Source organism: Nelumbo lutea, chromosome 8 (assembly GCF_056320005.1).
Source record: "Nelumbo lutea isolate HS-2025 chromosome 8, American lotus-T2T, whole genome shotgun sequence".
NCBI classification, from domain to species: Eukaryota; Viridiplantae; Streptophyta; class Magnoliopsida; order Proteales; family Nelumbonaceae; genus Nelumbo; species Nelumbo lutea.
In genome coordinates, this window is record NC_142691.1 from 27440123 (window position 1) to 27467808 (window position 27686).

Here is a 27686-nt window from a genome sequence, read left to right on the forward strand (position 1 = left end):
AGCCGGTGCAGTGCTGAAATCAACCTAAAAAATTATTTTTTTAGAGAAATGGAGCTGGTCCGTGTCCAGATTGTGCCCAAACTGGAGTGTGTGCATGTGGACTGCATCTCTAGTGTGTTTCGAGGACTTTTTTGGATGTTGAGAGATCTTAATGTGTGTGTTGAAACTGAAAAGTGTTTGAATCATGTCCTTTGAGAATTCTGCAACTTCTGAGATTTCAGGAGATCAAAATGGAATGAATGGGGGAATTGATATGAGTTTTCCCATGATTGTAATTCTCTTTGATGGACTAAACTACCTTGAATGATCTAGGGGACACAACAACAAAATCCGTATATAGCGGCAGAATTCTTAGCAGCACTAAGAAAAACGCCACTATGTATTCATCTTTTAGCAGTGAATAGAGAGAGCTGCTGCTGCTATAGATACTATTACTTATAGTGGCGGATGCATATTTTCTGCCAGATATACACCGAAAAATAAAAAGGAGCTAGTCCGGCTCGCTAAATCTTCTCTCCCATGCGAACGAATCCCATAATTTCAAAAAACCCTTTCACTTCTCTGAGCATAATATTTGCATTTCCCTATTTTCTTTGGAAGCTGAGAAGCATCAAACGAATTAAGAGCTAAGCCACGATTTCTCTCACCCCCTTTCATCTTCTTCCGCTCATTACCTCTCTCTCTCTCACTTTTTTCTTTCATACATTTGTATTTTTTTTGTTTGTTCCTATTGGTGGCGTGAAAATGGAGTAACACCGGCCCATTGGGTTCCGATTTGAAGAACCTGTTGGAGACGAACTCCAATGGATAAAACCTAACCCTTCTCTATTTTGGTTTGTAAAAGTTAATTTTAACTTCAGTACTTTTTAGCAGATTGTTCTCCTTATTTTTAATGCCAAAATGCCTCATTTTTTGCCTCACATGTAGACTTATTCTGGCTAGGCAGAAACAACTCCTTCATGTTTGTATTAATGCTTGTGTGAAATAGCTGTTTTTATTTAACGTGAATGCACAATATCACCAATTTCAGTAAACTCAAGTCTCTCTCTCCCTCTCTCTCTCTCTCTTACTAATGTGGCCCTGAACTCCCATTAGAATAACAAATAGGGCTAGAAGATGGAGACTTGAAATAGGGTTCACTGCTGAATCTAACCTTCCAGCATCTCTTAAAATAAAGAGAAAAAATATATAGGAATTGATTTCTTGGCAGTTTTTTAATGGGTGTCTTAGAGTGATGTCCTATTTTTTAGAAACCATATATGGGAATTGATTTTTTATGGATTGCATTAGTGGTTTCTAAGTGGGTTTGAAGAATTTAATTCATAAGATGTTCCTTGTGTTGTGGCGTCTAAATTATTGCTGGACTGATCTTTTAAGCAAATTAGGAGAATCTTTAATTTCCGTGATACTCTTGATGCCCTTTTTAAACATGGACTTGAATTATTTGAACATGAGTGGTGCCAAATAAGTTTCATAATATAGTAAAGGGAACCCTCAATTCTTGAATCCATCTTTTTATCTCAAATAAAACAAACATTTATTTTTAATGAGTTATGGTTTGCAAGCATCATTATAGACTATGAATGTGTTCCTATATTTCTCGAATTATGGTTTCTTGAATTATGGTTTGTAAGCATCATTTTAGACTATGGAAGACTATGGAAGTGTTCCTATATTTTCTTTTGTCATATTTGAAAATTTGGAAGCTTTTACTCCCCTCTGTTTTGCTTCCTATCTTTATCAGCCCTTTTGAGTTGTTCTTGGTTGAATCATGATTGATTCGAGTAGATATAAATTCCAGAACATTATCACATCAGTGTTGCTGATTGGAGATGATGTTGAAAGCATGATTTCAATGGGACAGATTCAATACATTCTCACCTTATCTTATTCCCAATGCTAAGGCACCCACTACCAATCTCATGACCCAACTTAATGAAATATAATTACTGAATGTGCTGTAAACCATAGGGTACGAACTTATACCACCTCCTCTACACCCCATAAACAAAACACCTTCTCTTAGTAAAGGCTATATTTGCGGATTCTTCAATGTTACTATGTCAAACACTGTCCTTGTAAAAACCATCAAGAGATAACTAGCAACATAAAATAAAGGGTCAATGGCATAACCAGCTACATGACTCCTGTATGTGTTGGGACACAACAACCTGACAGGTTTGGACAAGCAAAACCTAGTCCCAGTTCAAATACAATGCAGTCTAAACCCATCCCCACGCCTGAATAAGGCTGCTCGAATCCTAATCTGATAGGTTAGATTACCGTTTAGCCTGACCTATTGATAGTGACATCCCTAGCGTACATAGATTCCTGAACCTAAATAGAAACCAAAACTAATTCATGGAACATGGTTGATCTTGCCTCGTTAGTCAATCATATACTTTCTTCTACATTCTATTAACCAAAGGAACATTCTTTTTCCACCCACCTTCAAGTTTGAAACCTTTTGATCAATGAGCAGACACAAAGTCTCAAATTCTCTCAAGGGAAGACTAACGAGGTGGTCCTCCTAGGGAACAACCTAGGTTGAACTAACTGATGAACCATATCTAATGATAATAGGATGTCTAGATCACTGGATGTGTATGAGCCCAGTTGGGAACAAAGTAGCTAGGTCTGGTCCAGGATCCTTCATCATGAGTCCAATCCAGTCCTAAATTAGATACCCTTCCTTCTAATCTAAATATTGATCCCTAATGTGACTTCTGTACTGGTGAGTTATCATTGGGCCAACATAGATCATTGATGATGGAGATAGGTTATGTATAAGTTTGGCATTGATGCTGCAAATTCAACACCATTTTCTTAGAAAACGGTTCTGCTGATCTGTGGGTTGGAAGCATCATTTTCTGAGAAAATGGTCTCTTTTTTTTTGTTTGGAAACGTTGCTGCCATGTGGATGCTCAGATTTCAGATTTCAGATTTCAGATTTGAGCATGTTTTGTAGCATGACAGATTTCAGATTTGAGCATGTTTTCTTCTATACTAACTTCTCTTTATTGTTCAAACAGGGCATCTAGGTTTTCATAGTTTGAATAAGAAACCCAAGTTTTTGACATTCAACCAATGAGCGAACATGGCATCACAGTTTGAACAGGGCGTCTAGGTTGCCATCACAGTTTAAGCAGGGAATCTAGGTTTCATCGTCTGAATAGAGTAAGCAAAGCCAAGCATTAAAATTTTCTTTGCATAACTATTATTTTCTTGTGAATAAATCTTCTACTATGTTTGTTAGGGTTCTAATATTCAAAAACTGCAACATGTGAAATAGAGAGAAGCAAAAATGAGCCATGAGTAACATGATTATTGACAGGAACTTATTTTGCCTGGATCTTCCATGTTAAGCTCCATATGGCCAAACAATCGCCTAAAAAAACACTTGGAAATGAAAGTTTCAAAGCAGACAGTAGTTGATTACCACAATCTCATCATAATAGATTCCTTTTGGGAAAGAGAAGAATATAATTCAATATCTTAAAAACCAATCGCTCATTCTTTACTTTTTTTTTCTCTCTTTTGCTTTTTTCCTGGAAAAATGCTTAGAGCACAAGTATTTTCTTGTATGCCTGATAAATGTATAACCTGTTATATAAGTGTTTATTTATTGATAGGGGAAAAGCAGAAACCATAAAATTGTGGTTATCTAAAGCAATTTTGATGGGGAAATTTACACACAGTGGACCTCATCCGGGGTGGTATTGGATGAGCATTCAAGTCCAATAAACAATTCTCAAAGGACCGGTTGTTAGACCCTCATTCACTGTACCAATTTTTGAATAGGATTCCCATAAATCTAGGCCCCACAAAAGTGATTTTGTTTTCAATGATTTCCAAGAAAGGATGAAATCAGTTATGAACTCGTAAATGCTTACCAACTCTCAATTTCTCAAGTGGGTCCAGTGTAATTAAATGAGCAAAAGGTTAGTAAAAGGATAGTGACAATATGGCCAATAAAGAGAGTGGAATCGATTTCTTGATTAGGAAATGTCAAAAAAAATTGTGGAAGGATGATGGAGAGGAAGAGGGGTTGTGATATGTAAAGTAGGTTTCAACCTAACATTGGAAAAGGTGACCCTAGGCCCTCATTAGATCAAAGTCCAATCTCCCATTATTATGGTTTTAAAAGGGCTATATGCAAAGGCTTTATCAAATATAGGTGCAATTATACATAGTCATATACAAAGATAGAATGAATAACAAATTCATGTTTTTAACCCTTTTTTGGTTTAATTTTATGGACTTTTGTCTAATGAATCCATTTAATGTTAACTATAACCCCTCTATAATAGGAACCAAAATTCATTACAAAAATTATTTTCCTCGGCCTCATTCTTTATTATGTCATTGGCCCTTCATCAAATAGATTTGATCTGTTACTTTCATATCACATTCAGTCTTCGAATGTTTTATATATTTGATGTTTACTTGAATTTAACAACATACTATGGTGTTAGGCTACCAAACACAACAGTTCAGTTCAGTGCATTTGAATTTCATCTTTTGTAATCATAAAGCTAAAGCAATTGTTCTCTGCACATGCCCTGCATATGTAGGGCCCATCTTTTGGATGCCTAAAGACACCATTTGAATATATGTGCTATGGTAATATTGACTAAAGATGACTAAAGTCTAGGAAACTGTTGGCAGATTGATCTATCGCACCTACCAGATATCTTCCCAAAATCTCACTCTATAACTACAGGATCAAATCTAACAAATTAATGGAATCTAGTGAAGATTGCCTTAATAGCTTTCCAAGTATTGCTTTCTTGCTAGTGCTTGCTTGCACCTAGTGGATAACTCATGGCCATCAGTTCAGCCACTACCTGATACTCTTTTTTAATACATTCCTTTCCATGGAATACCCACAAAATGCATATGTATCTCCGAAAAGCCTTCTCCTAGGTTCGGAGAATTCACAACTAGCATGTCATCCCTTTAGGAAGTCATGCTCATGCTGATGAAACATAAAACTGGATATTGGAAAATACTGGAGAAATAATTTCCAAACCTGAGATACAAAACTATGTAAATAAAAATGGATAGATGAGGCAGAGACAACACCAATGTTTCTTTTCCTCAGGAATCAAATAGCCATAGAGAGATAGAGAGAAATGAATCATTTTTCCTATGAAGCATCTCAAAAATAATAATTTCCCAATGAACTGCATCCTAGCAAAAAGCACCTACCTTAGGGAGCCAACAAATTATAGTATGTATTGATTAAATGTAAATGAGACAGTTACTACAGTGTCTGGCTAAACAAACAGTATGCTCAGTGTAAATATAGGTATCAAGGACCATTCTTATAGAAAAAATAAAAATATATAAAGAAAAAAAGAGGTATACAAGCTTTATGCCGCAGCCCAACAGCCAACCCAAAACAACCTACAAAATTCAAATACTACTCAATCACAGCCAAATGACATAATCCAAACAACCCGCTCCACACCAATCTTTAATCCCAACTCCAAAATTAAACGAATGAAAATACATCAAATATGTACAAACAAAAGCAGAAATGAAAGTACAGAACGTACAACCCACTTCTTCAATGGAAACACCGAACACCATAACAACTAAAGACAACCCAAGATATCCAAATTGGAACAAATCCCAAGAACTCTCAGATGCTTCATCCCCAGAATCATGATCAGACCACAAAACCTGATTTTCGCTCAACATGTCTGATTTAACATGCTCCTTTTTTCCAATTCAATAAACGCTTTCTAGCAAACTCCTCTCCATCCAACAAAAAGCACTTATCTTAGGGGGGCAATAACCTTCAATTCCTTGTATGAGAAGAATTTCTGAGATATTGTCATTGCAAACATAATGAATTGGATTGGAAAGAATATAAAAAGAATAATAAGGAAACAGAAAGGTATTTTGAGATGTACTGTCATTCTAGGTGACCAAAATGCTGAGCTGCTGAGGCATCCTGTGAATGTGATCTTTGACTTCTTGTTTGAACCAGTTCTTAGTTCAGTAGCTCAATTTCTATCACAAATTAAGCAATGATGCTACTCTGTTTCTAGTTTGCACAAAACAAAATTAGTACTTCAGCTGGCATTATCTAATTCTACTGAAGGTTATCACAACCATGCTTTTCCATGACAAGACACTAGGACCTAGTCTAAATCTAAATCAGATTTAGAGCAACCCCAATCATGCATAGAGCTGCTACTTTAACAGGAAATACAGAGTTCAACAGGGAATTTTAGGAAGAGTGAAGGGCACTGCTGATTAGGATTTTCCCAGCTGACCCTATGTATAAGGAGGCTTTGTTGAGTTGATTCAAGTTGGGATGGAAAAGACCTGCTTAAATTCAACTGGATAAGAGATATTTTCTTGTGTAGCAAACCACTGCTTGACAGAGCTGATAAAAAGCACTGCATGATAGAGAGGTTGAGAAGCAGAACAATTTTCTAAGACACTTGGAAAAAGAAATGGTGGGAATGTTCTCGATGGCTGATGAAAAGAGCTCTGAAGGGACAAATTTCCATTAAGGTCTTTCTACAATAGCATTACCAAGGCCAAGTTAATGCAACTCGGTTTGAATTTATACAAAGCAACTCGGTACCTCCAAGGATTTAAATAATTGCATGGGCATCAATAACATTTTATTAGTTCATCAACTAAAGAGAGTGCAACATGCAAGTATATGGGATGTATGTCACAGAAGAAGTGAGACCATCAACCATCTGCATCCATAGGGCACGGAAATGGACACTAGGAATTCCTCATTATTCAGGAAAAAAAATTGTTCAGTCTGGGAAATTGATATGAGAAGAACTTACTGTGAGATTAGATGGCAGTTCACTCAGTAACCCAGGATCTTCTTGGGTCGGAGCATTGGAAGATGGAGAAGGAAACACAAAGTAGGTGTACAGTGGAGCGATTGGAGAAGCAGACTCAAGAAAAGAGGAGATAATGGCTCTCCTTGATCCAAAGGGAGATCAGTAGAAATCCACCATCTCTTTTGATAATTGATAGAAGGTGTCTTAGCAAAGGCTGTCAGGTGGGCTAAAGGATTAGGAGAGGGCCATGTAGATCATATCTATGATAATTGAGATATTTTTCTCTTAAGATCTAGTACCCATACGCTGAGATGAGCTTCAATGGGAAGAAAGATTGTTGATGAACTACCTAGGATGGGGGGCAACAAGAGAGAAATGTATAGTGGGCATTGGGCCTTCAATTCCATAGATGATAGAGCCAATGTATATGCAATTGTACAGCTTAGGATGGACAGGCTTCTTTTTATCTAATCCTTCATCGCACACTCTTTTGTTAATGTAATCTCAACTGTTATCACTCAAAAACGCACGTGTTTTTTAACATCATGCCCAGTAACTGCAGAATGATCCCATGCTAAGGCCATGTCTATGTGGAATGTCAACACATTGGAAGTTCGTTGGGGTGTAAAAACAAAATAACACTATTATGTCCTCAATTTATAATTTGCAAATATAAACTCATCTTTCCTTGATCAGATGTTGGGATTAGGAGAATTTGATTGGGTGAGTAGGATTATTCTTGAGAATAGATTTTTGGGATGGAAGCCAAATTGCGGATGTTAATACGCAGAATCGTTTTTGAAATAAATGATTTATGATGAGAGTGCCCATATTATAAAATGATTCACTATTTGAAATACACAAAAAAGAAAGCGACAATTTAACTTAAAATAAAATTATTTTGGCTGCTTTATTTTCTATGTAAATATGAACCTGAAACAAATTTTGCACCCTGTTTCAACTTTGCATCCCTTTGTTTTGTGGCTTTGATTTGCATTTTTTACCTGATGCAAAATTTGCATCACTTTCTCCTACCTTAATTCTCTTCCTCAGATCAAGTAGGGATCGCATCAATTTATTTCTATGTACCTTACTCTCCCCAATTTTTACCTTGTGCACACTCTAACTTTTATATTTGTTTTTCTCGTTTTTTAGGTGTAACTAATATGATGGAAGACTTTGTTGAAGATATTGAAGATACATTTTTTTTATTTATTATTATATGTAACAAGAATTTTGTACTATTCAGATCTAACATCAATCTGGAAAGAATTGGATCATTATCAAAATGTGAATTGGAAGTGTGATGAAGATGCAAAGGGGCTTACAAACCACTTGTCTCTCAACAACGAGTATTTGTTTTTCTTTTAGAGCTGATCTTACATATGAGCCCATGAGGGTGCAAATCTTAGGAAGTAAGAACTTATCTTCAGTTTTAAAAATTTATGCCTTAGTTCAGTATAAAGAGAATAAAAAAAGTGTGATGAATTATACAGAGGGGGAGTCAGCACTAGCAGTCTGAGGAGGTATAAATTCAAATATCGGAGGCTCTTTTAAGAAGGGTGATTCACGGAAGGGAGTGGATGACAAAGACAAGCTTTGGTGTATTCACTGTCAGAAGTCCAGGAACACTAGAGACGTATGCTGGAAACTCAGAAGCTAACTAGCGGATTCAGAAATATAATTCAACCTTGCATGACCCTACCAACTATGGTCAATTGAGGTCATCCATGAACTAAGTAATAAACTAGACTGGCAACATGTTTAACACCACAGTCCGTGTTGGCCCTTTACCCAGCTCTGTATTGAAGTTTGTCCAACAGATAATAGCATTTTAGACTTCAGTTTTTGTTTAGTTGACGGAAAGTGCTTCCCATTAAAGATGTCATTTGAATAAGAAGTAATATCTTTTGAGCCAAAAGCTTTTCGGAGAGAGTAATAAGGAGACTCCTTTCTAGCTCTAACTCACTTGCCCTATGGAAGATCCCTTTTGGAACCTTACTAAACCGCCTAACTAAAAAACCAAATTGGTAAATGCAGAGCTTCATCACTAGAATATATTGTATTGCCTGGGAGGGAGACATAGAAAAGGTAAGAGATGGGAATATATGGAATAATGGAAATACTAAAGTGGAGGCTATAACAAGCTCTAATACATAGCCCATTGAGTAGAAAGGAGTTGGAGAAGTATCACCCATGCAAAAGCAATAAAAGCTCCACCAATAGGTTTTTTGAACAATGTATATGTTTGGTTTAATTTATGTTTATTGACGGTGCCACATAGATGCCCCATTAGCAAATGCCTCACTAATTGCATTTGTGTGTATTGAATTTTGCAAAATTTCTGTTTTTGTGCGCTTCTTTCATTTTAGAAAGCTTCATTTTGGAGTTTCTTAAAACAGATAGACATTTATTGACATTTTTCTGATGTGGTACCTAATGGCGCCTATGTGTCATAAACACCCCCATTAATTGCTTTTCTCGATTTTTCAATCACACAAGTATAAAACATTTGTTCAATAAATGTAAACGAAACCAAACACCCTGAATATCTATACCAATAGGACTGATACACAAATAGAATTGAATTGTTAGTGTTGAAGTAGAACAATCACAATCATTAGAAAATATAAATCCCTAATGGACTCCTTTAAGGGTAAAAGACTAAACATACCTTGAGTTTTTCATATAGACTTAAATATATCTTGTGAGAATCCAGTTCGACATAAATATACCCCCTTAGTAAAACATTAGGAACTGTTAATAATCATATGACCTATTTCAATTTCTTTTAAAAGCCCTCTGTTTTGCCTCTTTATTCCCTGTTAACAGCTGATAATAAAGAACTTTTCCAAAAAGGGAGTGTTTTCTACTGTGGTCTCAAATATGTGTGGTGTGTTTCAAACCACTGGCCCCACTATGGTTTGTCCAAAGCCATGGGTTCTAGAACTTACCAGCAGTATTCTACTGTGGTTCAGTGTGTTCCAAAATACTGGATTTGAAATTTGTTGGCTTTCATGTGAGAAATTACTAAACTAGTGCCAAACAAAACCAGAAAAGTGGTATGGTTAGGAACATCGGAAATGAGTGTTTTCAAAATCTTGTGATATTTAGAATTTTGGAACCACATATTTTTGGTTCCAGAACTTGGGAAAGGGTTAATTGATTTAGGAGAGGTCAATATATAGAAAACTGGGGAAGGGTTAATCTCTATTGGATCCTAACAAGTTATGCTGTTGTGGCCTTCTAGAATAAATTCAAGCAATGTTGGGCTGATTTGTAGCTAGTGTGCAGGTGTGGACTCTAGAGCATGTGGCATCTTTTGAAGGAAATCCATTCCATTTTACTAGAGCTTTCACTATTTTTCTACCATCTTCAATTCATTGATAGTCCAATATCTGCTATGGGGTGAGTTGCAAGTTCCTTTTTTATGGTGATGGGAAGTAAGGTGGGGGTTGCCAACACTATTGGGCTTTGGTGTTTCTTAAGTTGTGACATATAACACCGGATCACGTTGTGAGCCTTCAGGAAGTTGGAGGCGATAAGCCATGACCCCTACTTTCTCTGCAATGGGGAAGGGACCATAAAACAGAGGGGAAAGGTTGTGCCACACCCGTCGGGCGATGGTAGCTTGCCTATATGGTTGAAGTTTCAGGTAGACTATTTTCCCAACTTGATATTCTATTAGTCGATGGTGTATACCATACTGGTTATTCATGAATTTCTAGGGTCATACAAGGTGGTCTTTCAAGGATTTCAAGAGCATATCATGAGTGGTGAGGTAGTCATCAACTGAAGCTACAACTGTTGAACCTCACTTATATTGCAGGATGGCCATGGGATCCTTATTATATAAAGCTTTAAAGGGTGTCATTCCCATTGAGAAGTCAATGAGCCATTTCACCCACTACTTTGGTTAATCTCCTAGAAAACTCCTCAAATAAGCTTCCAAACACCCATTCACGACTTTTTTTTGGTCGTTAGTCTACAAGTGATAACTAGTGGAGAAAACATGGGATCTCAATTTGATGTGATCCCCTTGGGGATTCCATAACACTCTGCAATGTCTTTAACAAAAACTTCGACCACTATTGTTGTGCTATAGGGATGAGGAAGGGCTGAGAAATGTTCATATTTTGTTAGATGATCTACAACAAACATTATTATTAATTTACCTGAGGAGATGAGAAGGCTAGGAACAAAATCCGTGGACACCTCTTCCCAAACATGCTTCAACATTGGGAGTGGTTGCAATAGGCCAATCGATGATTAAACTTCATATTTCTGTCTCTAGTATTCCAGGCATTGGTAGACATATTCTACTATTGCCTTCTTCATTGTTGACCAGTAATAGTGAGTTTAGAGCAAACAATAAGTTTGATCTTACCTAAAAAGGCCCCCTTCGGGAATGTTGTGAAAGAGTCTAAGGGTATGTTTGGTTCGTAGGAATAGAAACCCAGAATCGGAATCAGAATGGTCCAGCCATTTGGTTGAGTGTAATCGGAATCAGATTCCTAGTACTCTGGGTGGAATGGCATTCCCCCATTTGAGGGAATGGCCATTCCTGGCTCACCACCTCTGAATTGGATTCTCATACCAGTCGATTAAAACAAGAAAAATGAAAATGACAAAAAAAAAGACTCTCAAACCCCCTGATTCCAAGTTTCCAAACCTCTTTCTCATCTCTCGTCACTCTCTCCTTCAAACCCTTCAACAGTTCAGCAGCTGAGCTCTAAAGATCCAACCTGAGCTGCTCCATCTAGGTAAGTGATCATATATCTCTCTCTCCCTCTCCTTCTAGGAAATGAAAAAGTATTGCTTCCATTTCCGTGTCTCGAGTCAAGTTTGGAATTGAGCTTTCATGGCAACAACGGTAGGAGGGTACGAAGGAGGAGCAAGTGGGAAATTTCAGAAGAAGCCATTACGGAGAGTCGCATCGATGCCTTATGGTAGGCTGACGAGCATTGTCCGGAACCCCATAGACATGGGGAGAAGAGGGTGGCTGTTGAAGATTGTCGATCCAGCTTCAAGAATTATCACAAAAAAGTGCATAGTTATTCTTCTCGTCTGTGTTCTGCAAGGATTTTCCCGCTCTGCCGCCCATTTTTTGTTCGATTTGTACAACATTTCTTTGATCACTTATTTGTTTTTATTTATTTCTGATGTTTTTGCATGATTTCGTATTAAGAGGTGTAAATCGGACTGTACCGCCTACAGTCCAACATACCGTATTAGACCTGGAGTTTTAGATCCATGGCCAGGCTGACACAGACCGAACAGGCCACCCTCATAGCATGGCCCAGCACGACCCATTCACGTTTAAATTTTCGATATGTTCTCGATAAAATGCTCCGGTGAAGGTGAAGTTCACTTGGATATTTGATGTTTTTTGATACTACTTAGGCTGCGCATAGTGGGGTCCTTTATTAGAATTCACATGGCGCCCGTTATAGGATCGTTGATTGGCTGATATTTAATGCAAAAAGACATATAACGCCGTTGCCGGGGATCGAACCCGGGTAACCCGCGTGACAGGCGGGAATGCTCACCACTATAAACCACAATTGATTCCACTTATTATTATTATTTTTTTTACAAGCGGGGTTTTCTTTGTCTTTTCATGGATGTGCTCCGATCCATATTCTAAAATGAAAAGACTCCATTGTCTTTATATTTGATTTAAGCATTGGAAACCAGAAAAAATAAATACGGTTTATACATATATGATGTTAAGTTTGTTTGTTGTTGTTTAATACGTATAAGCATTATCAGGCACAATTATCCAACCACATAGGACAATGAAAAGCAGAAATATCTCCTTTAAGTAGGAAATGTTTAAATAGTGTTTTCTCTAAAAATGGTTTTTGATGAAGGAAGATTTGGTCCGACCTTACAGTTATGCGACACGTGGCAAAAACAACAGCTCGGCAAAAAAGCAAGTCTAAGGCGTGAACATCAAGGGACACCAGTTTGGGGGCCCGAACTCACCCTTGGCCTAAAACCAGAAAGTAATCCGAACTGGCCAACCTTGTAACAATTCGGGATATACCTCGCCGAACTGGCCAACCTTGTAACAGTTCGGGATATACCTCGCCGAACTGGCGAACCTTGTAACAACTCGGGATATACCTCGCCGAACTGGCCTGCCTTGTAACAGTTCGGGATACACCTCGCCGAACTGACCTGCCCTATAGATACCTCCGAACTCAAGACTTCGCCTCGCTCACCACTCCGCATCACCTTCTGGGCACCAAAACCAAACAAATCGTATCATGCCTGACACTGAGGAAGTCCGTGCCCAAGGGCGTCGCACCTGACTGACTTGGGATCTGACGCTTGGCGGCCGCACTCTAAACGGCCACCTGCCACCGCCACTGACACCGCCATCCCCAGTTAGAGAGACGGTTAGGCAGTGACGGTTCTGTCCCAACAGAAAGGACGACGGCCGAATTGGCAAATGCAAGGGTAGTCATACCCGACCTGACAAGGGCCTCGGAGCGAGTGCGCGAAGTGTTTATAAGAGCCCCCTGCCCCCAACAAAGAAGGTATGCAAACTTTGCGCTATCTGGTTTTATCTTGCTTTTGAAGAATTCTAACTTGAGCTTCAGAGCCGTTACGCCGGGTTCCCCCCGGAGCTTCCTCATCTCCTCCATTTTAGGTTCCCTACTATTTAGTTCAGAAGCAAGGTCGTTGACAGCTAGGACCGGCCAGATCGCGCATCATCAATTGGTGCCGTTTGTGGGAACGCTTCAAAAAGCCTCCCTCCAAACTTCCACCCCTTTTCTTCAAAAACCCAACCCTCACGGCCTCCTCCAGCAACGCTGGACGTGGCACGGAGACAAACACCAACAGGGAACAACTTCAAGTCCCCATGGTGTGCATTGGACAGTTCACCATCCCCCTTTCGGTGGATGGGATCCCCAGCTTGAATGCGCCACAAGCAGTGGCGCCCGTAAACCTTCCTGCCACAAGCATCCCCTTTCCTCCCCCTATTGAGACAACCTTTACTGAACCGACTGTCGTCCCCCTGTCAGCTAGCCAAAACCGGTTGGACGACCTGATGCAGTTAATGCGGGCAATGCAAACCCAAATGCAACAGTTCCAGCAGCACTAGCTTCACCAGCACTAAGTGCTGCACAACATCTCCCAGTATCACTATCAACAACAGTTCCCCCAACTGCCACTGAACCAACCACTACTTCCACCTTGCCACCCCGCTCCGAGGCCGGTTAAGGCCTCCCCGCAGGATGGACGCCCCCACCAAGGAAAGGCCTCCCGGCCCCAGAACCCCCCTAACAGCCAGGCCTCGTCCCCAGGCCGAAGAGAGAAAAAAATCATCCCCGCCTCGTAGCTCGTAGGCGGGTCTGGAACCTCTCCCGCGAGATCGGCGCCTCAGCGCTCCAAGCCCGAGTTCCCGCTCACGGAAAACCGATTCAGCGCCCTGGCAGCAGACTACCAGCATTCCCGACCCATCGAGCTCGGCAACACGGAGGCCAGCAACGCCAGTACAAGACCCACTCAACAACGAAGGCGCCGGTGAAGTCGCCGAACCGCCACCCGTGTCTTGTCAGAGCTCAGAGACAAAGAAGTGACGAGCTCGGACGAGGTAGGAGATGCCCCGATTCTCTCGGTCCCTTCCCCCCTCGCATCAGAACTCCTGGCGGTCCCCTTACCCAAAAATTTCAAGCTCCCACCTCTGGACAAGTACGATGGGTCCTTCGACCCCAATGACCACGTTGATGCTTTCCAGTCCCAAATGCACCTCGCCAGGGCCAGCGAATCGTGCATGTGCGTGGCCTTCACCACCACCCTCAAGGGTGTAGCTCGCACTTGGTACAGGAACCTGGCCCCCGGGTTGATAAAGTGCTGGGCCCAGTTCGTGTAGGTCTTCACCGCACACTTTGTCACCAGCCAACGGTGCCCCAGAACAGAGGAAAGCATCTTCGGAGTAGTCCAAAGGGAAGGAGAATCCATCTGGGGCTACATCAAGCGATTCAATGAAGCATGCTTGCAGATACCACGGTTGGACCCCGCGGTTCAGCTCGCGGCGGCCAAAAGAGGTGTAACGCACAAAGAATTCAAATGGCACATGGTAGCTAACCAGCCCGCAACTGTGGCCGAATTCCTCAAGCTCGCGGACAAGTTCATGGGGACAGAGGAAGAAATCAACCAACGAACCGAAGGCGGGAACGAGAAAAGAAAGAGGGAAGGCGAGCTCCCCAACCCAGTCGACAGGAAAAACCCGGCCCGGGAGCCGAAGCCGAACCAGTCGTTCCGAGCTCCCCTAGCAGTTCAGACGGACAACACGCCGTTAAACACAAGGCAGACCGAGATCTTAATGACGATCAAGGACGCCCCATACGTGAAGTGGCCACCTTGCCTAAAGGGAAATCCGAACGAGAGAAATAAGAATTTGTATTGTAGCTTCCATAGAGACCATGGTCATAGTACCGAGCATCGTAATAATCTCGAGGACAAGATAGAGGGGCTCATCTGTCGCGGATACTTGAGGAACTTTGTACAATACAACAATAATAACAATAAGGCAGGTCGGTAAGGGGAGCACGAAAAGAATGCCCCCGAGTCTAGCAGTAGACCTGCCGAACCGTTGCAGCGACAGCCTCCGAAAGAGAGGCCAGTTCGGGGAACCATCCATGTAATTGTGGGAGGTTCGGCGGTAGCAGGGTGTACCTCGGCAGTGACCCAAACTTCAGTTCACGAAGCGGCCCTCGAGGAACAGAACCCCCCAAAGAGACCAAAGACCGAAGAACCAATCTTCTTCACGGAGGACGACGCGCGAGGGGTCCGCTACCCCCATGATGACGCGCTTGTCATTAAACTAAGGATCAGCGGCTTCGAGGTCAGACGCGTACTCGTAGATTTGGGCAGCTCAGCGGACATCCTCTTTAAATCAGCGTTTGACCAGCTACAGTTACAGAGGAGCGAGCTGAAGCCCGCGAACACTCCCCTGGTGGGTTTTAGCGGAGAGGAAGTCAGGCCTCTCGGAAAAATAACAGTACCTATGGAAGTTGGCACATGGCCTTGTGCGGTCAGACTCAACCATGATTTCTTGGTGGTCGCAACCCCCACCCCATACAATGCCATAATAGGGCGGCCAATCACGCATATCCTACAGACGGTGGTCTCCACCTAATATTTGGCCATGAAGTTCCCTACGGACTTCGGTGTTGGGGTAGCGCGGGGTGACTAGCTCTAGTCCCACAAGTGTTATGTTGCCGCCCTGAAGGGAAAAACCAAGGCGACCGACGACTTTGAACTAGAGCGACCTGCGGAGCAGGGTGAGGAACGAGCTTCGCCCACGGAGGAAACGGTCGCAATTCCGACTTTGGCTATGGACCCAGCTCGCACACTTCAAATCGGAGCTTCCGTCGAGGAACCTCTATGAACCGAACTGGTGAGTTTTTACTTCAAAATTTAGATATTTATGCCTGGTCCGCGGCTGACATGCCCGGCATTAGCCCCGGCCTAATAACTCACAAACTTAATACTGACTCTATAGTCAGACCTGTTAGACAGAAGAAACGCAACTTAGCCCTAGAACGCGGGAGGGCGGTCGATGAGGAGGTCGAGAAGCTCTTCGCAGCAAACTTCATAAGGGAAGTCCATTACCCGAGCTGGGTGGCCAACCCGGTGCTGGTAAAAAAGGTGAACGGCAAGTGGCGCATGTGCGTCGACTACACCGACCTGAACCAAGCTTGCCTGAAAGATTGCTTCCCCCTCCCCAGAATTGACCGCCTAGTAGACGCGACCTCGGGACATGAGTTGCTAAGCTTCCTGGACGCCTACTCGGGCTACAACCAAATCCGAATGGACCCATCCGATGAGGAAAAAACCAACTTCATAACCGAGTTCGGCCTATATTGCTACAAGGTCATGCCCTTTGGATTAAAAAATGCCGGGACGACCTTCCAAAGACTTGTAAATAGGCTGTTTCGGCCCCTGATTGGCACGAAGATAGAGTGCTATGTAGACGACATGGTCGTCAAGACACAGTTTTCACAAGAATTAATACAAGACATAGATTCTGTCTTCCAAATCCTACGTCAGTTTAGCATGAAATTGAACCCCAACAAATGTGTCTTCGGTGTCACATCGGGCAAATTCCTAGGCTACATTGTCAATCGGCGCGGTATTGAGGCCAACTTGGACAAGGTAAAAGCCATTCTAGATATGAGACCACCTCGGAAAGTAAAAGAAGTTTAGAGGCTAAACGGCCGCATAGCCGCTCTAAGCCGCTTCATGTCCAAATAAGAAGACCGTTGCCTACCTTTCTTCAAAGCAATCAAAGGCAAAGGGTACGAGTGTACCCAAGACTTCCAGCTCGCGTTTGATGAGCTAAAAGGTTACCTCGTTAGTGTGCCGACCTTAGCCCGACCCGAGGAGGGCGAGGTCTTAGAACTGTACCTCTCGGCAAATGATGAGGTGGTCAGTTCGGTACTAATAAAAGAAACAGACCGGGTCCAGCGACCCATCTATTATGTTAGTAAAATTTTGCAGGAAGCAGAGACAAGGTACCCGCAGATAGAAAAGCTAGCATACGCACTAGTGACAACAGCTCGGAAACTCCACTCATACTTCCAGGCCCACACTTTCATCGTCCTGACTAACAAACCTCTGAGACAAGTTTTACTCAAACCCGAGGTTTCCGGTCGACTGACGAAATGGGCCATCGAACTCAGCGAGTACGACCTCCAGTACAAGCTAAGAACTGCTATTAAGGCCCAAGCTTTGGCAGATTTTATCGCCGAGTGCACTTTCATCCACAAAGCCCTACAGGTCGAGCCCGAGGTCCCCAGTTCGGGCGAACCCGGAGCTCCCGAGCCAATAGAGTCTGAACCCCGTGAAGTAGCAGCCAGTGTGGCATCTCTCCTGGTCAGGCAAAACGTGAACTGGAATGAGGAGCCTTGGATCCTTCACGTGGATGGTTCCTCGAACCAGCAAGGCAGCGGGGCTGGAATAGTCTTATGCGGCTCGGGCGGCACAAAATTAGAATACGCACTACGCTTTGAGTTCATGGCATCCAACAATGAGGCAGAGTACGAAGCACTGATAGCTGGGTTGGACCTAGCGCGAAAGGTAAAGGCAAAGCACTTAGTCATCTGCAGTGATTCCCAGCTCGTGGTCAACCAAGTTACGGGCGAGTATGAAGCACGCGAGCTCTCCATGATCGCATATTTGGCGAAAGTAAAAGAGGCCCTGCTCAACTTCCAGTCACACTTCATCAGGCAAATCCTGAGGTCAGAGAACACTGAGGCCGACGCTCTGTCCCGGCTAGCCAGTACAAGTCACAACAACATGAGAACCGTGTACATAGAGGACTTACCTCGGCCTAGTATTTTCAAGGGGGCAGAGGAGGTCGCTCCCGTCCTGGAAGCAGAGCCGAGTTGGATCGACCCACTCGCGAGCTTCTTGATAGACGGAACCCTCCCTGCAGAACGCAATGCGGCCAAGAGGGTGCAGCGCCAGACAGCCAAATATGTCATAATTGACGAATGGTTGTACCGACGGTCCTACACGCTCCCCTACTTGCGTTGCCTGCGACCTGCCGAAGCCGAGTTCGTACTCCGCGACACTCATGAAGGCTTGTGCGGCGTACACTTGGGGGGTAGAGCACTCGCCCAAAAAGCACTTCGACAAGGATACTACTGGTCGACGATGAAGACAGAAGCTGTCGAGCTCGTTAGAAAATGCGACAAGTGTTAGAAGCACGCCAATATCCACTATCAACCTGCCTCCAACCTCAAATACCTTGCCAGCCCGTGGTCCTTTGCACAATGGGGCATCAACCTCCTGGGGCCATTCCCACCAGCAACAGGTGGAAGAAAATTCCTAGTCGTTGTAGTAGATTACTTTACGAAGTGGATAGAAGCCGAACCTCTGGAAACTGTTATGGCCCGAAACATACAGACCTTCTTTTGGAAGAACATAGTATGTCGCTTCGGGTTACCTCGGGTACTAGTTTCCGACAACGGCAAGCAGTTCGAGGATATCAAGTTCCAAGAGTGGTGCCAGAACATGGGGATTCGGAAAAACTTCACATCAGTTGCGCACCCGCAGGCAAATGGTCAGACGGAAGTAATGAACAGAGCCATCCTGCGCGGACTGAAAGCACATCTGGATCGAGCTAAGGGATTGTGGGCCGAAGAGCTACCAAGTGTCTTGTGGGCTCACCGAACTACAGAAAAAACCGCCACGGGAGAAACCCCCTTTAACCTCACCTACGGCACTGAAAAAGTGATCTCGGCGAAAATCGAAGTACCAAATTGCGACTAGAAACATACGACAATCGGACAAACGAAGATGAGTTACGTACCAACCTTGACCTATTGGACGAGGTAAGGGACCTCGCGCACATCCAGACAGTGGCATACCAGCAACAGGTAGCTCACTACTACAATGCCAGAGTAAAGCAACGAAGCTTCTGAGTCGGCGACCTGGTCCTTCGTAAGATTATGGTGCCCGAACCCGACGTGGGCAAACTTGGACCAAACTGGGAAGCGCCCTATAAAGTAAAGAGAGTGCTTGGGGGGGCATATGAACTCGAAACCTTGGAAGGCGAACAAGTACCTCGAGCGTGGAACATCGTGAACTTAATGCGATACTACCTATAAACCGCCAAGCGAAGTGGATGAAATCAGGTCCTATGGGCAACGATGCAGAGCCAAGAGGAACCTCGGTGTAAACAAGCAAAGAAAAGTCGGGCATATTATCAGCTCGGCAAAAAATCAGTTCGCTGCAAAAGCCTTCGCGGAAAAACAGGTCGTGGAAGTATAATAACCCGGACAAGAAAGTGGCATATTCAGTTCGACAAAGAATCTGTTTGTGGAAAAGGAACACGGGCAAAAAGATTATCTATTCCGTTGCAAGAAACATGAGTACATTGGCCATCAGAAGGGACCAAAAAAAAAAAAGAGAAAATCTTTACATGCTCGGAGCTACTTCTTCGTCATCAGAAGGCACTTCAACAACACCCGAAGGCCCTGCCTCTCCTTCAGAGTCTGGCTCGCCATCGGCAGCATTGGCCATCTCCTGAGTTATACGCGAAGTGGATATGGCACTAACATCGAGGTCGGGGTTCGTGTTCCGGATCATCCACCTGCTCAGTTTGAAACCCCTCTTGTAAGAATCCACCATCAAATCGTCAAAACGCGGAGAGCCAATGTAGTCTTCAACGGCCTTTTTCTTGGCATCTTCAATGCCTTGGGAAAAAATCTGTATTTTCTCCTTGATGTCCTCCTGAAGATATTCGACTTGATGCTGCAAATCCAACTTCAAGTCCGCCATGTGCTTGACAACTACCCCCATGGCCTCGGCGTCACGCTGAGACCTTGCCTGCCTGGCCATTGCGACACGAGCAGCCTCTTCGGCAGCATAAGCAGCCGCCTCAACAGCTCGGGTATTCGCCTCTGTAGCATGGAAAGCCTCTCCAGCAGCATGGGCAGCAGCCTCAGCAGCTCGCGCCTGTCGCGAACTCCTCTCCACTTGGGCTGCTAAGGCATGAATCGAAGAATTCACCTACCAAAAGAAACAAGTGAGCAATAACAGCAAAAGCGATAGAAATGAAAAAGGCAGACAGAATCTGACTTACCACCATAGCATGTGTTACGGCGTGGCAGGCGACTTGATTCAAAGGAAGATCGGTCCACGCCGCGATTTCCTCAGGGAAAGTAGCCTCCCTACTCTTCTGAAGAGCGTAGTTCGGCGTCAACACGCTCCTGAACTCCCCTTGAGCTCCCGAACCTAAGGGCCCAGCCCGCGTATGAGCGAACCCAGAGTGAGTAGGAGCACTTGAGTATGCAGGAGCGCCCGTATGAGTGGTCTCAGCGTAAGGCGCCCCGACAGCTTCATGTATCGGTGGAGTCACCTCGGGCTCCCTGGGAAGATCCTCCAGCGTGTGGTCTGGAACTTGAGGCTCCTCATCCAGGGGCAGCTCGGTACGAGTTCGCTTGGCGACCCGCTTCCTCCTCTTCATACCTTGGAATAGACGCCCCCCACGAGTTCTCTCCACGTCCATCACACCTGCAGAAACGAGTTCGACATCAGAAAAAATGAAGGAACAAAGCAAGCAAGAAACCGCATAACTAGAAACCTACCCGAACTCAGGGCGGCCGCAATAAGCTTGGCCTTCGCTAAGTAGTGATGACACTTTAAACATTGCCGTGCCCATTGTCGGAGGCCCTTCACTGTCTCTTTATCGAGAGTAACACCTGAATTAGGAGCGGCCTCATCCCACCCGGTCTGAAAGGGCCATCCTTGTGCACTTCGCACACCGAAGTAGTCCCGCTTCCACGCCGGGACCTTATTAGGAAGGTCGTGCAGAAATTTAAAGCCTGGGCGAGGAGAAAGGTAATACGCCTGTCTTCCCCCAAGAAGAGAACCCGCCTGTCTCTTGAGCATCAAGATGGAGGAGAATATCTCTAAGTCTAAGGGGAAATTCTGCTCGCAAAAAAGGGAAACTATTCCCACCAGGTTCCGAATAGAGTTCGGATGAAGTTGGCCAATGGTGACACCAAAGTGGTTTATGACTTCGACGAGAAGGGGGTGGAAAGGAAGTCGCAACCCCATAGCGAGCTGATCTCGAAAAATCACGATCTCATCAGGACCGTGTTCCCAAGGAAAGCTACCCGAAGGAATAAAATATGTATACCCCCCAAGAAGATTGTAAGACATAAGTATAGATTGAAGCCCCTCAGGCGTCATGGTCGAGAGACCAAACCTGTTTAGCATCCGACCTCGGCGAGAGGTAGACGTCAAACTGCCCGAAGCGGCTAGGCCTACTGGTTCATAGTCCCCGAGTTCCACCTCAGGATCACTGAGGCAGTCGGGGGATACGGCTCGGTTTGTAGAACCTACGTCAGTCCTACTTGAAGAGTCGTTTGAGCTATTAAAGCTAGACATTGAGGAAAAGAGGTGGATTCCGGAAGGTACTCACCGAAAGAAAGCTTTGAAGGCTCCGAAGATAGGAACAAGCCAAAAAACCTTGGAGGCAATGTAACTAGCCTATACGTGAGCTGAAAAAACTTGGACGCGAGCTGAAAAGTTGGATGCGAGCTCAGTAGGCAAATCGCAGAAGTGGAAAATCGACTGGGGTCCCCCACTATTTATAGCTACAGTAACCACGAACTGACCGTGCTGATCAAAGACGATCCAACGACCCACATTTGCGTTGACCGCATGTCCCATGAGGTCGAGACGTGATTGGCGCACGTCTTTCCGAAAAGAGTGAAATGTCAGCGCATGCCTTCTTGAAACCGACGTCGTGCCGACACGTCTCCCTGACAGCCGCCCGCGCACGTACAACAATGGCACGCTTTTTTCAAGTTTGAATGACCCGCTATCACGTCCCAGCGGTGCGATTTTTTTGAAATTTAAAACGCGCACTGTCACAACCATCAACATTTATTAGTAGGCACGTTTCACGCCTTCTCGGAAACCAAAGAACCCTGGCAAAAGCAACTCGCGCAGTCAAGATTCGAAGGACGGGACAAATCCACCTACCACACGAAACTCCCCGCACCAGGGCAAGACCCTTGGCACGAGGAGTGGGGGGAAATTGATGAAGGAAGATTTGGCCCGACCTCACAATTATGCGACACGTGGCAAAAACAACAGCTCGGCAAAAAAGCAAGCCTAAGGCGTGAACACCAAGGGGACACCAGCGGCCCGAACTCCCTACTGGGGGCCCGAACTCACCCTTGGCCCAAAACCAGAAAGTAATCCGAACTGGCCAACCTTGTAACAATTCGGGATATACCTCGCCGAACTGGCCAACCTTGTAATAGTTCGGGATATACCTCGTCGAACTAGCCAACCTTGTAACAGCTCGGGATATACCTCGCCAAACTGGCCAACCTTGTAACAGCTCGGGATATACCTCGCCGAACTGGCCAACCTTGTAACAGCTCGGGATATACCTCGCCGAACTGGCCTGCCTTGTAACAGTTCGGGATACACCTCGCCGAAATGACCTGCCCTATAGATACCTCCGAACTCAAGACTTCGCCTCGCTCACCACTCTGCATCACCTTCTGGGCACCAAAACCAAACAAGTCGTATCATGCCTGACACTGAGGAAGTCCGTGCCCGAGGGCGCCGCACCTGACTGACTTGGGATCTGACGCTTGGCGGTCGCACTCTAAACGGCCACCTGCCACCGCCACTGACACCGCCATCCCTAGTTAGAGAGACGGTTAGGCAGTGACGGTTCTGTCCCAGCAAAAAAGACGACGACCGAATTGGCAAACGCAAGGGTAATCATACCCGACCTGACAAGGGCCTCGGAGCGAGTGCGCGAAGTGTTTATAAGAGCCCCCTGCCTCCAACAAAGAAGGTATGCAAACTTTGCGCTATCTGGTTTTATCTTGCTTTTGAAGAATTCTAACTTGAGCTTCGGAGCCGTTACACCGGGTTCCCCCCGGAGCTTCCTCATCTCCTCCATTTCAGGTTCCCTGCTATTTAGTTCAGAAGCAAGGTCGTTGACAGATAGGACCGGCCGGATCGCACATCATCAGTTTTCATTAGAGGTATAATTTTGGCAGGCCCAATTTGAGTCCAAACCGGTCTAATCCAAAATTTTATATGGGTTAAATTTGAATTTTTGGTCCTCAGGCTCAAAAATGGTTTTTTTTTTTTATGTGCTGCCCCTTAGGTAGCATGGGCCCATCGTAAGCCTATCTCAATTATACACATTTATGCATACATATATATTATGCTACATGAGAATTCTTTAATCCTTGATGTTTTAAATATTCTCATCAATCAAATCTAGAGAACAACTATTTTCTAGGTTTACTAGTAGCTCCCTATAGAGCTTCCTCTCAAATTGAATGTAGATGGGGCAAGCTGGGGAAACCTAGGTGAGAGCGGAGGAGGTGGTATCGTGAGAAATAGTTTTGGAGCTTTTTGTTTTGGATTTCATAATTATTATGGTAATAAATTTTCTATCATTGCTGAATTTCTAGCTCTTAGGGATGGCATTACACTATGAGGTTGAAATTGAAAGTCATAACTAGTGCTTAGTTGATATTTGTCTTGGTAAGTTCATAGTTTCTTGTAAAATTACTTATATCTGTCATGAAATTAAGAGAGTAAATTCTACTATGCAAATAAAATTCTCTCATGTTCTTAGAGAAGGAAATCGATGTGCAGACTTCTTGGCCAATAGTGGAATTGAGCAGAAAAACTTTCTTGAATTCATCTCAATGCAAAACATTCCACGTGATCTTGTGAAGCTACTTAAAGAAGAATACCAAAGTCTTCATGTTCTTCGTATGAAAGTAATGTATTGCTTTTCTTTTTATTGCTTTTTGGGTTGAATTGAGATGGTGAGATTGTGTGCTTTGTATTTCGGTTTTGGAACAAGGCAAGCTACGTCCTCCCCTTTGTTTATATTTCTAGCTTTTGATAATGGTTAATTAATAAAATTTAAGGTGGCCGCTCCTCCACCTGGAGTAGCTTTAAGCATAAAAAAAAAACAGAACCAGAATTTAAAGGGGGAATAAACCATTAAACATCAACAAAACTCCATCTGCATTATCAAACTTGGGCAATGCCTTAATTGAGTGGGTGGACATGGGTATCGTTTCTCAATCCATGGAGAAAGACAAGATAGCAAGTACTCTTAATGGCCTATCCTTGCAGAGAAAGATGAATTTCCCTTTACCAAGAAAATTGGTGATTACGGGTGGATTCAAGTCGAGCCAAGCCGAATACTTGGCTATTCAAGCTCGGATCGGTTCAAAGCTCGCAAGTTCGAGCTCGGCTCGGTTCAAAGCTCAAAAGTTTGAGCTCGGTTTGGATCAAGCTCGACTACAAGTCAAGTATTTTCTAAAAAATAAGAATTATACATATAAAAGTATTTTTTATTTTAACATACAACAAAACAAGAATTATAAAATTATTTATTATTATATATATAAATAAAAAATATACATATAAAAATTATTTTTATTTTAATACAAAAACATAAGAATTATATAAATTATTTACTATTATACAAAATTAAAAATATTATTATATATATAACAAAAATTATTTATTTTATATATTTATATGTATATGTATGTATATATGTATTATTGTATGCATATAATAAAAAATTATTTATTTATTATACTAAGCTCGTGAGCCTCATTGGGCTCGACCTCGACTCGATTACAAAACAAGCCTATGTATCAGGTTTGAGCTCGACTCGAATCTCGATTTAAATCGAATTCAAATAGCTTGTGAGAAGCTTGACTCGTGGCCACCCCTACTAATGACAGGGAATTAAAGATGAATAAGCCCAATCTTTGTATACCTATAGCCACTTAGAGCTCGTATTACAAATGATTGTAATACAACATAACAGAGCATGAACATCCTATTAAGACTGAATTGGAAGAAGGTAAAAAAGAAGAAGTCATTAAGAGTTAAGATTAAAATAAGAGAATCTAATATTTATTTAAAAATTAAAACAAAAGGTTCGAACCGCCGGACAGCACAAAAGAGGAAGAAGTTCACTCTTATAGTCTAATGATTTACCTCTCTTTATTTGATAAAACCAGCTAAACAAGGAGCCCTACTGGGCTAATTCTAATTCGAAATACCACCACTAAACCTGCGCAGAGTGGGGGTGGGTGGGGAGTTTACGTGGTTTTTTCTCCGTTAATGAAAAGACCTCTTGCTACGCCGTTGCCGGGGATCGAACCCGGGTCACCCGCGTGACAGGCGGGAATACTCACCACTATACTACAACGACTTAATTGCACTTTTTCAAATATTCAATTATGGTGTATCGACAATTTCCACTTTAGGTTAAAACGTTTGAATAAAAACAATTCCTCTTTTATCATACTTATTTTTCTTTAACATGCGTAAGGCAGCGTTGGTGGTAGTCTTTGGCTTTGAAGTTGAGGAAGATATGAGAATGAGAGATTAGGATTTGTTTAGGGAAATCTGGGAAACAATGATGGGTGATCAAGGAGTGAATAAGGAATTACCCAAAAAGAAAAGTCAGTAAATAAGGAATGGATGATGGGATGACAAAATGTCTCCTTTTCCATTAGAAGAACCTCTATTTATAGAGGGAGAGGAGTGCTCATGCATGCATGGAGTTAAGGGTTCCATAATATTAAGGTCGTTAACTTGAGTGCCCAAGTTGATTCGATAGAGGCATGTATCAGACTACAAGGTGGGGACCAATTACCAATCTGTGCAGACCTTAACTATTTTCTTCTATATTTTTTTTTCCGTAATTTTTAGATTTTTTGTATTTATTTTTATTTTTTAAAAAAATTATTATTTAACTGTGAGATCATGGTTTGACCAATTTGACCTAGAAGGTTGAGTTGTTTATTTGCCACGATGATGGAAGAATGGATTAATCTTTTGTTTAGTTAAAAAGCAACATGGATTTTATATTATTAAAAGTTTTGAATATAGATCTAATTGATAGAATTTATTAATGAAAATAATTTAAATATAGGATTCAATAAGAGATAATAGAGAGTTAGTGTTTTAAATACACATAATCTAATGATAATTAATGAGAGAGAATTGAAAGAAGTAAAAAGTAACATTTATGTGTGCATGTAAATTTTTTTCTTTGACTAAAATGTCAATCACAGAAAATGTCATAAAGTCTCTGATACTCAAGTCATGCAATCAGGGTGCCCAGACAGAGAGAAAGAGAGAGAGAGGGACTTACTGGCCCATGTCTTGGTCCAGTGGATTACGCCGGGCATAGAGATCACAGGTTTGGTTCTTGGACCAATTATACGATCACTATTGCTTGCAGGTTCCTCCTTTAAAGACTAAACAACTCCTCGCGCTCCTTTGCCCTCCCCAAAAGCTAAAAAGAGAAAAAAATGCAATCTTTTTACTAAAATGGAAATGTCTAGACTGAATTCTGAGCCAGCATGTTTAATAGAAATTAGACCTACTCCAGGCCCATGAGCTGAGAATGAAGCCCATATCGAGCTTAGACGGGACCCAATCTAAAGCTGGGCTGAGATTAGACTAAACAAGGCCCAGTAAAGAGTGTTATACTGTTGTATCTTGTTTTTAGTTGATCACAAGTGGCAAAAAATGAACTTTGTTTATTATAAAACTATTCAAAATATAAGAAAATTATTTACAACTCCAAGAAAAGAAATTCTAAGGCATTGCTAATTAAAGAGGAGATCCGAGCTTGCAGCATCATCAATCAAACCCACCTCCATGAAACAATCCCTGATCCAATCAACAACTAGATGGTGAGAACTGTGATCTGGTCTCCATGAAAGACAAGACCCATACCAAACAGCACTGGCAACATTGAATTGCCAGAGGAGATGTATCGGTGAATCACCAGTGCGATATGTATGGCCGATAAATGGCAAAATTTTGATGATCCATGGTTATATGTTTCAACAACACCACACCTGACCGGATAATTGCTGTCAGGTTCCATAGTAAAGAGCCAATTACGAGTTCTTATGCGCTGTTCTGTTCTGTACGGGCCGGGCCTCCAAACAAATAACTTGATGCACGGGTACAGTCTTAACCTTAGGACTTCTTGCAAAATCTTTGATCAACAACTGAAGACTTCACCGAGAACTTTTCACTTTTACGGAGATACTGCATCCAACAATCCAGACCAAATGAGATAGGCGGAACGGAGGAACAGGTATAATGGCATTATACGTGACATCATCAAAGTATCTTCTCAGAAATATTTCCATCTTCCAGCGGCGATTGAGTCCAGTTCTGCACGTGTCACATCAACTGGCTTATTTTGTAGAGTCACATCTCCGCTCATGTCCGGTTGCATTATTATATTTTATTCTTAGAAGTTTTTATTTAAAAATCTTTTTTTGGTATAAA

At 42.7% G+C, this 27686-nt stretch overlaps 1 long non-coding RNA gene and 1 other non-coding gene across 3 annotated transcripts in view; one reads left to right on the forward strand and one right to left on the reverse strand.

Moving 5' to 3' along the window:
- LOC148843580 (uncharacterized) overlaps window positions 1-8757 on the forward strand; it is a 31643-nt gene extending 22886 nt beyond the window's left edge. The window contains exons 4-6 of one of the 2 annotated variants that reach the window (XR_016103815.1): window positions 3033-3177; window positions 7977-8236; window positions 8318-8757. This is a non-coding gene — a long non-coding RNA (uncharacterized LOC148843580). The remainder of the gene's footprint in view (window positions 1-3032; window positions 3178-7976; window positions 8237-8317) is intronic. The other variant, XR_016103814.1, reaches the window with a different exon arrangement.
- Window positions 8758-25509: 16752 nt separating this feature from the next.
- Window positions 25510-25581, reverse strand: TRNAD-GUC (transfer RNA aspartic acid (anticodon GUC)). The gene has a single exon. It is a non-coding gene; the product is annotated as a tRNA-Asp (tRNA).
- Window positions 25582-27686: the final 2105 nt, after the last annotated feature.